The sequence below is a fragment of the Octodon degus genome, unplaced genomic scaffold (genome assembly GCF_000260255.1).
Source record: "Octodon degus isolate 3935 unplaced genomic scaffold, OctDeg1.0 scaffold00273, whole genome shotgun sequence".
NCBI classification, from domain to species: domain Eukaryota; kingdom Metazoa; phylum Chordata; class Mammalia; order Rodentia; family Octodontidae; genus Octodon; species Octodon degus.
The window spans coordinates 1,499,181-1,505,660 of NW_004524849.1; the positions used below are offsets into that span (position 1 = coordinate 1,499,181).

The 6,480-nt window shown below is 45.1% G+C and overlaps 1 pseudogene; it reads right to left on the minus strand.

Moving 5' to 3' along the window:
• Window positions 1-2,730: 2,730 nt before the first annotated feature.
• LOC101587562 lies at window positions 2,731-4,823 on the minus strand (annotated as a pseudogene).
• Window positions 4,824-6,480: the final 1,657 nt, after the last annotated feature.

Here is a 6,480-nt window from a genome sequence, read left to right on the forward strand (position 1 = left end):
ACACAACCTTGAGGGTAAACAACTAATCTCTGCATCACTTCATGATGTTTTACTTTACCCCTTTGCCTGGGATATATGTTGCAAGAATTTCCCCCAATCCATCATACCTCTATCAATTCTACTGCCATATCTTTTGTCATAGAGACAAACATTTTCTTTAGACAAAGACAGGTGTCTTGTTTAGTAAAAACTGATTAATGTCTCAAGAAATTGCACATGTCTACATGGATAGAGAACTAAATTGCTTGAATGACCTTCACTAAGACCAATATTCTTTTGAGGATTAAATTCTTTATCAAAATAATGACTTTATTCATTCAGAAATAATTTGTACTTAGCCCATTTTATACCATGCTTAGATGCAGGGGAGATGCGCATGAGTACCGTGTTCACATAACATGCAGCCTAGTGGGGGCTAGGGACAATGGAGCTACCAGACCAGGGCAGAGAAGAGCTGGTGCTGTACTTGGGGTTGTGCAGAATCCCATGGAATTGCACTGCCAGGGCCAGGGGTTTGTGTGGAGGTTTCCCAAGGGAGATAGGCGGGCAGATAGGACAGAGCTGCAGGTAGAGAAGCTTGGGGATCAGAAGGAAAAACCCACAGCTCATTCCCAGACCGGGGTCTGTGATGGTGGTGAGGTTTGAAGCTGTCAAGTGAGGGGTGAGCTAACTGTTCTGTAAGATGGGGCTAGAGGTGAGTAGGAGGATGCCACGTTCGTGAACATGGGAATAAGCAAGGCCAGAGACAGACACAGTGGACAGACTTTCAGGGGTCAGACCACATTTCCTAGCACTCATAATCACTGTGAGTCCCAATTCCAGTTAGGTGTGGGATCACAGGTGTGGTGGCAGATCTAAAAGACTTCCCCGGGGAAGGAGAAAGCCTTATTTATTTTTTTTTTTCTCTTTCTGTACCAGGGATCAAACTTAGGACCTTACACTTGCCAGGCAGGTGCTTATGCCGCTGAGCTACCTCCCTGGCCCAGGAAAGCCCTCTTACTGAAAATACAAAATTGTTATGCAGCCAGATTAAATTTATTTATTTATTTATTTATTTCTGTATTTTAGAGAAGGGTCTACAGGATGTTCAGGGTCTCACTACTAGATCAGACTCTTAGTGATTCTCCTGTTTACAGCCTCTCAAATGCAGGGATTACAGGTGTGTGCCACCATGCTCAGTCTCAATTGCCAACTCAGGGCGCCCTGGGGGTGGGGCCAGCACAGCAGTTCTGGGGATCAAACCACTGGCCCCTGCTCCTGCTTACAGGTGCTTTCAGATCAAATTTATTTTAATCTTTTACATTTTGATTTTCTTTATACAGATGTTTGGTCCTCACTTTATGGTGGTGCACTTTAATGATTTTTTGGCTTTACAATGAGATGGTTCAACTCTGATAGGAATTTAGCATAAATTATACTTTGAATTCTAATTTTTGAAAGAAATACTGGGGCTTGAATCTGGGGGTCTATCACTACATCTTCAGCCTTTTTAATTCTATTTTAAGAACTGGGTCTTCCTAAGTTGCCCCAGATGGCCTTGAGCTTGTGACCCTCCTGCTTTAGCTTCCTGAGTAGTTTAGATTATGGACTGTACCACCACAACCTGGACTGAAGTCTGAACTTTTTCCAGAGTAGAGAGATGCAGTAATCCAGACATGATGCTGGACAGAGACAGTGAGCCATAGCTCCCAGTCACCCACACAACCACGAGGGTACACTAACGCCTGCAGTGCACCGTGTAGCTAGCCTAGGAAATCCAGTAGGCTAGGTGCATTACAAGCACTCTTGCCTTAAGATATTTTCAATTTACAGTGGCTCTATGAGACACAGCCCCAACATAAATTGAAAAGCACATGTGTGGCTGCGAATCTAAAACCCCAGATGGGACATCTGTCTCCTTTCCTCTTAGTCCGCATTATTAATCCTCCCATGCTATATACCAGCAGAAAAAAGAGCTCACCTAAGTCTTTCCTGGGGGTTTTAACTATTTGCACTCTAAAATTGGTTACCAGTCATCTCACAGCCATTTATAACCTGCAGATCCTGACCCAGTGGATGAGTCTGCTTCCTCTGCCAAGACCCCAAGAAGGTGTGAGTGAGGGAAAATGAAATTCTCTGGTATCGTTCTTTCCTTTATTGTACACAGCACACTTCTGAAAGGCATATAGCAGCTCCTCCTTTTATTGAAACCTTAAAGCAGCCAAAGGGAATTACAACACAGAGGTGAAGGGCTGGCAAATAGCTCAGCAGATTAAAGCACTTGTAAGCAGGCACAGGGACTGGGGGGTTCCATTCCCGGGCCTGCTGTGCTGGCCCCGCATGAGGGGAGCACTGAGATGGCAATGGAGACTGGGCATGGTGGTGCGCGCCTATAATCCCAGCTCTTGGGAGGCTGTAAACAGGTGGATCACTACACATCTGAGCTAGTAATGAGACACTGAACACCCTGTAGACCCTTCCCTAAAATAAAAAAAAAATAATTAAAAAAAAACCCCACAGAGGTGAAAACACTAAAACTATAGACCAGATGTGAGTTTTACTCTGCTCTAGGGCACAAGTGCTTTCCCCTACTCTGCCCTCACCCACGTTGAGCTTCTGTTTTCTATGTCAGGAGTGTGACCAACTAGGGTAGGGGAGAGGACAAGCCCTTTTTCAGGTGTTAAATTCTCTGACATAGTTTCAATCTCAGCCTCTCAGCCTCCCTCAGAAACAGGAAGAGCATTGAGCAGCATCTTTGAGACCTGCTGCTGACAGAGAGCAGCACCTGCTAACGGAATCCGCTGGCTAACAGCTGCCCTTTCTGGTATGGGCTGGTCCTGCTATCCATGGAAGGGTGGTAGGACTGGGAGCTCTCACTGGAGGGAAGCAGATTCTAGCTAAGATAGTTGACAGGATTCTTTCTGAAATTGGGTGATGCAAAGATGGGTATAGAAGCCAAAGGCCATGTTTGGAGAAGATTCAGGGGCGTCCGAGTAACTCTGGCTCAGGAGAGACTTTGTCACCCCTATGCTCTGTTCCTAGCCAAAGGGCACTGTCATCCAAAAAGGCCAATAATCAGGTCCAGGAGAGTTTGAAGTTTGGTTCTGGGAAAGGGAAATGAACAAGATCTGATGAATAGCAGCACTTATTTTGGGGGTAGAAGTGTAGATGGGGGGAGTAATCACTAAATCCTTGGCATTAAAAGCATGTGGTAGGGAGGTGGCATTAACACTAAAGATCCTTTGGAGGTCCTTCATTAGGATGGTTTCCAGCTGGGAGCAGAGGACAGACAGGACTGAAACAGGCCAACGGATGGTGGAAGCCTTTTTCTTAGAGCCTGAAAGAGGACCTGTGTCACAAGCAGAAGCTCAGCTGGGCACCATGGGGCTATTTGCAGTTAGACAGCCTCTGCTGAATTATTGATACTCTCACTGCCTCGGGACCTCCCCCTTGTTAACGAATCACACTGTGTATGAAAATTTAAAGAGGCAAATAAGGAAATCTCTCTCCCTATAATTCCCCGCTTCTTTTGCCATCTGAGCTCTAATTTTAAGTCAGTCAGCTTGAAAGGCATCTCTTGGGAGCTGCCCAGCTTTGACAGCCATGAGCCAGGACAGGCAACCCCAAGGCCAGGAGTGAGACAGGCCCCGAATCCTGAGTCAGTTAATAGGTCTGTGTGGTGCTGGACCTGTAAGCACTGAGTCTGGGTCACAAAACACATGAGAAACACAATCTGTCCACCCTCCTCCCTGGGACAGGAAGTGCCACAATTGTATGTACCACATCTCAAGGGTATCCACTGAAGTAGGGGATTAAAGCTTTCAAGTTGAGATCCAAATTTGGGGTCTGGATTTTTTTTTTTTAACTGGAAGGCTAGTAGTTATTTTTGGTCAATGAAAATAGTTGACTTTTTTTTTTTTTACTTAATTCATTTTATTTTTCTTGTGTAAAAACCCTTTATGTTGTAGCTATTGCTAGAGTTTGAGTCCTCTGGACAGAGACTCTGGTGTGGGTTTTCACAAGATGGTCGATGAATTCCTGTTAGGGAGACTTGGTGAACACAGTCTCTTTCCAGAGGTCAGAGGCCAGGTAGATGTATGTCTTGGAGCTGGCTTCAAAGGTGGCCTAAGCAAAGTTGCCCAAAGTAGCAGTGCAGCCCCTAGCAGAGGGGCAGCAGTCATCAATACCAGCCATCAGCAGCAGCTTCTTGGCACAGGGGCTGAGACAATGCCAGTGCCTCTGGGAGCAGGGATCAGATGCACCAACATAGAGCCACAGCGGCCTGTCACCTTGCAAGGAACAGTGTGGGGCTTGCGAATCTTGTTTCCCCAGTAGCCTTTCCTCACAGGGACAATGGAGAGCTTGGCCAGGATAATGGCCCCAGGAATGGCAGTGACTACTTCCTTGGAACACTTTACACCCAGGCCAACATGACAGCTGTAGTCCCCAATGACGACAAATGCCTTGAACCTGGTCCGCTGGCCAGCATGAGTTTGCTTCTGCACAGGTATGATCTTCGGAACTTCATCCTTGAGGGGTGTGCCCAGGAAAAAGTCAGTAATCTTGGACTCCTTGAGAGGTAAGGAAAAAAGGTAAATTTCCTCCAGAGACTTGATCTTCATGTCTTTGACCAGCTGGCTCAGCTTGGTGACAGGAATCCACTCTTTGTCCTCAGCCTTACCGCCTTGAGCCCCATGGCCTCGGCCCCAGCCCCAGCCTCTGCCGTGCCCACGACCTTGAAGGCCACTGTTGAAGCCTCTGTGGGGGCCAAAGTGGCCTCCCATGCCTGGGCCCCCGGGGCCTCCGGCCCTTCCCGCGGCACCAGCATCATCCTGCACTGGCATCATCCACCATTTGGTGTTTCCCAGAAAAAGAAGTGACATTTGTTAAAAATAAGGAGGATTCACATAAATATGCAGTGCTCTGGCTTCTCCTGGGAAATCAAGATCTCTGTCTTTCATTTGTACATTGTTTCACTTTGTGCGCTTAGATTGGCTGCACTTAGAGTGGCTGCTGCTGTAAAGGATGCAGGATGCTTGGCCACAGTTCTGATCATTTACTGCTAGGGCTTGACTTTGTGATCTGTGATCTCAAGAAAGGTGAGAAGCAAGTTTCTCTGAGTGCCAACTCAAGCCTGTTAGCAGGACAGCCTGTCACGCTGCAGTGGATCTGAGGCCAGCTATGATAGACTGCAGGGCAGTGCAGTTGCCCACCTCCCTATAAGAGACTTACACATCTCTGACCTTTGCTGTGGGATTATATTCCAGCAGATTTTATGAGACATCAAGGGTCATCACCAGCTCTCTAGGTCTTTCATTCTTCTCTGAGAATTACCTACCCAGTGATCCTTCTGCCATAATTCTAGAAGAAGCAGAGCCCAAAGAGCAGATGAGAACCTTCTGTACAGCTTGGAACCAAGCTGTAGCATGCAGCTGAGCTGCAGCTGACTGCCTTCATTAACAGGAGAAAACAGCACACACTGTGGAAGCCACTGAAAATGGGGATTGTTCCTCATGCAGCACAGCTGACTCATACAGCAAGGCAGAGCGTGGTAGGAGAGGGAATTGTCATGAAAAAAGTGTTTTTCCTATTTCCCGAGTTGTCAAATGGTAGTATTAAGAAATGCCTAAATATTAGTTCTATTCATCTTAAATTTTAAAAATATCTTCAAGGATTCTGGAAAGAATCCCTGGTGTAAAATAATAGAGTTGTATTTCTCAATCCACACTAATAACCATGTTATAAAATGTTGAATTATTTTCTTTTCATTAGTATCACTTAAGAAATTTTATACAAATTTTGAATTTGTTAGTTTCACTTACAATAGCAAGGTATTACAAAAGATTTGTTATGGGGAGGGCCTAGTATCTGATAAGGTTTTATCTACTGCTTTGTTGGGAGGATCAAACAGCCTGTAATTTGGGGACTTGCTTTATCAGTTTTAAGTGATTACAGACTCTACCTTTTAGTAGTTTGTAATAACATGACAGCTTCCCCGTGTTCCCCATTAGGAGGGAGGGTGGGCTATCCCTGTTTGACAGATCCAGAGACTGAGGAAGAGATTTGTCAGCTCCTTGAGAGGGCAACGGCTTGTCTTCATCTTATGACCACCAATCACTTGTCTTTTGTCATATACAAAAAGGGGCCAATCAAGAGCTTTTGAATAATTTTGTAATGCTACCAAATTATAGTGAGATTTTTGACTTGTTTCTTGGAAGTAGTCAAAACCTTGTGAACCTCAATCTCTATCTCTCTATTTACCTTCAACATCCTCTAACCTATCCCATTGTTTCTAATCATTTTTTTTTAGTTTATAATGTCGACATCCACCATTTCATCTATTTATTAAGCTGTTTGTCCTATGAACTATCTGATGGTAGGTACAGTAGTTATTTAAGATCCCCAAGGTTTAATTTGTAGAAGTGTCATATGGGATGGAGAATCTCTGTAGTAGACAAGGTTAAACTCCAGGAATTTGGTTTGTATAGTTTAGTGTCATCC